Below are 7,600 nucleotides of genomic sequence, written 5' to 3' on the forward strand. Positions count from 1 at the left end.
CAATTATAAGAAATTTGGATCTCTGTCCCTCTACAGAAGAATCCTTGAGGTTTACATTGTGCTCTGAACACAGGAGACCTTGCTTCTTATTCCATGGGAAATCCCATTGCTCCTCTGTCCCCTTCCAGTGCACAGCCAATGGCTGCCTCCCCCTCCCATTTCTGTCAATGAAAGATACTTTGGAGAGGTTCAAATATGAATTTCACTTAGAGCAGAGTTGGCTACAAAAAAAGAAATGTGCTGCTGCTGTCAAGGGCTTGTGTTCATTTAGGAGCTAGACTTTACAAATGTCCTGCCTCCACCTCCCTTCTGGCCTGCCGACAATGAACAGAGGCTGATGAAAACTGTGCTAGTCCACAAAACCCTCTTGCCTTCCCGGGCTCAGTAAAGTGCCTTCTTGCCTGGGTGGCCCAGTCATTTAAAGTGTCTGACTTCAGCTCAGGTCATGATCTCAGAGTGTGGGAGTCAAGCCCTGCATCGGGCTCTGTGCCGAGAGCTAGCTCAGAGCCTGGAGCCTGCTTTGGATTCTGGGTCTCCCTCTCTCTCCGCCCCTCCCGACTCATGCTCTGTTTCTGTCTCAATAATAAATAAACATTTAAAAAAATGTTAAGTGCCTTTTTTCAGGTCTACTACCTATGCTCTCTATAGCCTCTGGACAATTCAATTCCTTCCCTCCATGACTCCCACAATATGGAAATCCAGATGATGGAGAATTGCTGTCTCATACGTAAAAGATCTCCTATCTGGATTCCTAAAAGACAAAATATTAACCCCTAAGAGGGTAAAAAAAAAAAAATCAAACAACAAAAATGCCACTTTTTCCTTCTTTTAGTCTCTTAACTGCAGTAAAAATCAATGTCTTAAGGAAATACTACATAAACATGAATGACTGATAGTCTATCTGAATCTTCCATTTTGTCCTCTAGTGCTGCACTACTGGTCAATCCATTTATGTGGCTTTCAGTGCCCATGTTCCAGGATGTTTTATTTCTGCAATTGCTCAGATGTTGTCACCTGTACTTCTTCAGTTCTAGCTGCTCTGGGCACTATTGGAATTAGTGACCCCACCTGCTCCTTCATTGTGCACTTTGCTTGAAATGCTCCTGGCTGTTGCCCTTGGAAAGCATGAGGTTCTTTCTCTTTGCCTGCCTAGGTCTTCGCTTTGAATGTTTTCTTTGCTCTCTTCTATATTCTTCTCCTTCTCAGAAAAAAAAAATGGGAGGAAAAGTATGGTGTGACCTCTTTTTTAAATGAAAGAAAGAAGCTTCAGGTTGACTTTGACCCCAAGCCTCCTTTGATACTTCTTGAACTGAACTTTCAAACAGGATCTTCATTCTCCACTCCATCTCAAAGGGCACAAAACTTGACAGCCTGTTTCCTGCCCACTTGCCGGTGGGCTACATCGATAGATTGTAGCATGCTCCCATATGCAGCCAAATCATGAAAAGATTTTAATTAGAAACTTAGACTCATCAAGGAAAGATTGATTTCGTTTGCTGATTCTGTTCTTTTTGTATGTTTATAGAAATCTGATGGCAACGTTTACTGTTAGCAATGGACTGAGCTCTTAGTGAGTCTGAAAAAACTCAGGTAGGACTTCTATTGTCTGTCTTATGTCACCTATTCTTAGGTTTTTCATTCTTCCATGTTAGGGAAAAAAAGAGTTCGGGGGGGGGGGGGGAGCAATGGAATTTATCTCCTGGAGAATTTTAGGAACTATGTAAAACTCTGCATTTTTTTTTTACACTAGAATAGTTTTCTGGGTAAATTATCATTTACTTCAGATAGTATTTTCTTCCATAAAATTTTGCACTAAAGTCTGTCTTCTGGCAAATGCTTAAGTGTAAACTCAATGACACACTCCTATCAATAGTTTGCTCTAGCCCTCTACTCAAAGAGGCTGCTATTCTTTTATTCTTTAGAAATGTTTAAAAGAAACTTTACAGTTTCTCTGTGACCCTTAAGAACATAGAATCCTAAAAGGGAGGATGAATCTGAAAGTCACTTACCAGTTGATCATTTCTTTTCTGTATGTCAAAAAACTGTTACCTGAAACTGTCTTCCGTTAGAATGTACTACCCTAGAACCCAGGTGAGCACTGCTTTCCTGCTCACAGGCCATTCCTAGTTTTGTAATTGCATAAAAGGGTGACAATAATGTAGCTTCCCAGCAGTTGAGACTGAAGTCGTTTTTCATAAGAAACCACTTAAAAATTCTTCCAATTGAAAGAGATGAGATTTTCTAGTGTACAACTAAAGTTTGAGAAAATTATTTAGCTGTCTGGATATACCGTAAACACAGACATTATTGGATAAGACCTTTCTGTTATTTCTCATTCTACTAGCACTACTTTTGAAGTTTCTGACCTTCAATGTCAGAGAAGGTTCTCTTGATGCCAGTCTTTGATCCATAAGCGGTGAAATTCAGATGGAAAGTATAGCATAAATCTAGCTTAAGAGGAACAGTAACATTGTGATTGTGGAAAGTTCTGCTTTTTTTGGCTAAACATTTTATGAGACCAGTGCTCTAACTCCTGAGCTACGGAGCCTAGCTAAACATTTTAGCTGTCAAAATCTAGTTCACTAGAAATTAAATATGAACTTTGTTAGTAGTTCATGTAGTATAGAAGGTTGACTATATTTTATCCTTTTCTATATAGCTCGGCTATGATATTTTATGAAATTCTTAAGTCCTATTATATTTTTGCTTTGTTTCACTATATACAGAGAATGACTTCTTAACCCTTGTCTCTGGGCACTACATAACATTACCCTCTTAACTCAAAGATGACTTCATCTCTTTGCCTAAGATAACTCTGTATCCTTCTGTTGCAGAGAGATTCAAGAAGGTAGCCACACTAAATAGGATTTTGGTTCTTATTATATAACAAATGCCACAACCTATATTGACAGCAGAGTCCCATCCCTGTTCTGCAGATAGAAAATGAGAGAATTGGAACTTGCTGTGCTAAACTGCTGAGATCATCATCATACATTATTAATTAAAATAAATAAAAAATAAAAGAAAAAATGACTTTTGCTCCCGCTGTTTGAAAGGTCTGTAGTACATCATCTAGTCATCAATTCCTTTTACCACATCAGGCACCTCAACTTACACTCTGTGGGTGACAAAATTCTCTCTATGACCTTGTCACTTTAAGTTTTCATAAACTACTCCCCACCCTCCTATTATCTGTCTCATGTTCACCAGAAATGCACTTCCCTCAATCTTAGATTCACAATCACAAAGCCTTGGAATAAAAGTAAAGCGGCTGTCATTAGTGAGTTATTTCAAAATAACTGAAAATAGTATGAGTGAATTTGTCACTTGGAAAACTTAGACTGACTTGCACATTTTGTTGCGTGAACTTGAAACAATGCTTAAGTTATGTCTACCAGACAACTGAGGTGGTCAATTGAGCAAAACAGCAAATTTTAGAAAACAAATAAAGGAAAGACAAAGAAGAAGAGAGAGGATGGAACAAAATCAACTTACTCAAAAAGTCGATTATGTTTTAGTGAATTTACTAGCTATTAGGCTAAAATAATAAGTCTTGATTAAGAAATGGGCAAATATTTATCTTCTAAATAGGCTTTGGTGACTTAAAAATATTTCTGAAAATTCACTGACATTTCTTTCTTTAAAAAGAGGACCTTAACTTCCCTTGACTGTAGGCTGGACTTGTGATGCATTTCTAACAAAGAGAACGTGGCAAAAATCAAGGTTTAGACATAATAAGGATAGCTTTTGCCCAACTCTAGCTCTTTTGTCACTCTTAGGTGAGCCAATTACCATATTATAACACTGAAGCAGCCCTGAGAAAGGTGTGTGTGGAGTTCTGAGGCCTCTCCACAGCAGCCAGCATCAACTTGCCAGTCATGTAATTGAGCCACCTTGGAATTGGGTACCTTGGCCTCAGTTAAGAGTTCAGATGATTTCAAGCTAGACCACCATCACCTTATAACATCATGAGAAACCTCAAGCCAAAATTGCTTACCCAAAATGCTCTTGAATTTGCTCATAGACACTGAGAGATAAAAAATATTTATTGCTGTTTAAAGTCATTAACATTTGAAGAAACCAGTCAAGACCATTGCAAAAGAAGAAAACTATACACTACTATCCCTGATGAACACAGATGAAAAATTTTCAATAAAATATTAGCCAACTGAATTCAAAGGTATATCAAAAGGAGCATGCATTCTGATCAAGTGGGATTTATATCAGAAATGCAAGGATGGTTCAGCATCTGAAAAATCAATGTGATACACTGTATTAACAAAAGAAAAGATAGCATATGATCGCAATAGATGCAGAAAAAAACATTTAACAAAATTTAGCATCTTTTACAATAAAAACTCTTAGCAAATTTGGTATGAAGCAAATATACTTCAAAATTATAATAAAGTCCACGATGACAAGCTTATAGCTAACCTCATACTCAGTGGTGAATAGCTGAAAGTTTTCCTCTAAGGTCAGAAACAAGACAAGGATGTCTACTCTCAGCACATTTATTTAACATAGGATTGGAAGTCCTAGAAATAGCAATGGATAACATGTAGTCATGATATTAATGTTTTCATTCTTTAGCATCTAGTCTTCAGGTTAAAAATGGACATAAATGCCATTTTTAAAAATATTCTGCTACAAACTTGAGTCTCTTTATATTTATCTACTTACATCAAAAACATGTAATGGAAACAAATACTGTTTATTATTAAAGAGGGCTTTGAATATGATAGAGGAAAAAGTCTCAAGGATAGTGTTTATTTCAAACCCACCTCATATGGTTGATGAAGAATAAGGTCCTGTAACCACATTTTTTTTCTAGAAATGGTTTTGGCTTCTTAATTTTATTTAAATTTATACCATTTTTGTGTCATTTATATCATCTATTATTCTATCATTCTTTCCTAGACCAAAAACAATGTTTACTTACTATAATTTATTGGACTTTCCAATTTTCAACTACATAAATAAATGTTTTCAAATACTTTAATGCAAAGTTTACAGGAAAGTTGTTATATAAAAAATTTTATTTTTTGCCTTGTCAGTAGATTAAGATATTCGAATTTTAGAGCTATGACCTTAAGAATTTATCTGGTCTGACACTCTTAGTTTATATAGAGGAAAAATCAAAGCCCAACAAGTTTGAATAAATAGTGGGAAGTAACACTAGAACCCAAGTCTAGTGGAGTGGTCTTTCTACTTAATGTTCCTACAGCTTGCTTTGGATATATTTTTAACAATTTGCTAAATATACATTTAATACCAGAGCAACTGTCTTATTTTCAAAATCTCCTACCATTGTTTTATTTCCCATCTGACTAGGCTAATGGAACACAAACTTTACTTTGTCATAAAGATATCCTGGAGTTCCAGGAATAAAAGTGGTTCATAAAGCCCAGAGGCTGTTCTGACCCTGTGGCCTTGAATCCATCACCTGGATCACTAGTGCATAGCGCGAGGTGAATCATTAATACAATTGAACTATGGTCTGGTTCAATAATATCTACATGTGTGCAGGTTATTTCTCCTCTACATCAATTTTCTTGGAAATGTAATGCCATTACTAAAGCATGAAATATGAAAATATTTAATTGATTGTTCCATTCACAGTCATCAGCAAAAATCATAATCTTCACTTCCTATGTCTATAATGAATTGTGCTTCCCTGATCATACTGTCACATATGTGGCACAGATTTGCCTATTAACACACTGCATATTTCTCTCAGAGGTGCATTAGGCCTTCTTCTTGATTTTCATTTATAGAAAATTCCTATTCCTTGCTCTTTAAAAAATACCTTCTGATCCCTAGTCATGAGACTATCCTCTCTAGTACCCCTGTTTCCTGCAGTTAGTATCTGACTTTCCTGTCAATCTTCCATTCCTAGAGAAGCTTACCTCCTGGTTCATGGTCACTGTCCACCACTACTCCTTCCATAATTTCTTAAAAATTTAATATTTACTCAGATGATTCTTTCAATAATTTTACCTACATTTCTTTGATTTTTTTCCCTTTAATGCTTGTGTCCCTACCTATTTGCTTCAAAGATCATACCCTAAAATGTCATTACCAGTAGCTATAATCCCTTCAAATTTTATTTACAAGCATCCTTTCTCCCAACAACTGCATCCCATCTTTCCAGTTCATTTGGTCTGAAACCCGAACTCCAAGAAGCTCTTTAACTTATAGGTTCTACAATCCATTAATCCATCTCATTACCTTTCACCCATGCTCATATTTCTTTTTTCTCACTTTTATTTTATTTTTTATAATTTATTGTCAAGTTGGTTTCCATATAACACCCAGTGCTCATCCCAACAAGTGCCCTCCTCCATGCCCATCATCCCCCTTCCCCCAGTTCTCTCCCCCATCAACCCTCAGTTTGTTCTCAGTATTTAAGACTCTCTCATGGTTTGCCTGCCTCCCTCACCTTAGCTATTTTTCCCCTTCCCCATCCCCATGGTCCTCTGTTAAGTGTCTCCTGTTACACTTATAAGTGAAAACGAATGGAATCTGTCCTTCTCTGCCTGACTTATTTCACTTAGAATGACACCCTTGGGTTCCATCCACGTTGCTATGAAGGGCCAGATTTCATTCTTTCTCATTGCTGTGTAGTATTCCTTTGTATCTATAAACCACATCTTCTTGATCCATTCATTAGTTGATGGACATTTAGGCTCTTTCCATGGGTTGACTATTGTTGACAGTGCTGCTATGAACATTGGGGTACATGTGCCCCTATGCATCAGCACTTCTGTATCCCGTGGGTAAATTCCTAGCAGTGCTATTGCTGGGTCATACGGGAGTTCTATTGTGAATTTTTTGAGGAACCTCTGCATTGTTTTCCAGAGTGGCTGCACCAGTTTACATTCCCACCAATAGTGTAGGAGGGTGCCCATTTCTCCACATCCTCACCAGTATCTATAGTCTCTTGATTTGTTCATTTTATCCACTCTGACCAGCATGAGGTAGTATCTCAGAGCAGTTTTGATTTGTATTTCCCTGATGATGAGTGATGTTGATCATTGTTTCATGTGTCTGTTGGCCATCTGGATGTCCTCTTTGGGAAAGTCTATTCATGTCTTCTGCCCATTTCTTCACTGGATTATTTGTTACTCAGATGTGGACTTTGGTGAGTTCCTTATAGATTTTGGCTACTAGCCCTTTATCTGATATGTCATTTACAACTATCTTTTCCAAGTCTGTTGGTTGCCTATTAGTTTTATTGTTTCCTTTGCCATGCAGAAGCTAAGAATATTGAACTCTTCACAAATTTGTGTGTCATCCTAGCCCAGGGGCCATGCTCATCTTCTCTGTATGGTTCCAATTTTAGTATATGTGCTGCCAAAGCGACCACCATGCTCATATTTCTATTTCCCTCCTTTTTCTTTTCCTGCTTGAATTCTACATTCGGTCATTATAACCACACCCTGACCCCCACCTCTGCCTTTCACTCACTTTGCTTTATTCTCTTGGCAATGCCAGGGTCTTTATTTACTTCCTACTTGTCTCCCTTTCCACTCCTTCCCAGATGTGCAGTTGAACATGCTAGAGAAAAACACAACATATCACTTTAAATATGACCATAAAA

At 37.3% G+C, this 7,600-nt stretch overlaps 1 non-coding gene across 1 annotated transcript; it reads right to left on the reverse strand.

Moving 5' to 3' along the window:
- Positions 1-7,259: 7,259 nt before the first annotated feature.
- On the reverse strand, positions 7,260-7,366 carry LOC115286097. The gene has a single exon (XR_003905857.1). It is a non-coding gene; the product is annotated as a U6 spliceosomal RNA (small nuclear RNA).
- Between the last annotated feature and the right edge of the window lie 234 nt (positions 7,367-7,600).

This window comes from Suricata suricatta, chromosome 2 (genome assembly GCF_006229205.1).
Source record: "Suricata suricatta isolate VVHF042 chromosome 2, meerkat_22Aug2017_6uvM2_HiC, whole genome shotgun sequence".
NCBI lineage: Eukaryota > Metazoa > Chordata > Mammalia > Carnivora > Herpestidae > Suricata > Suricata suricatta.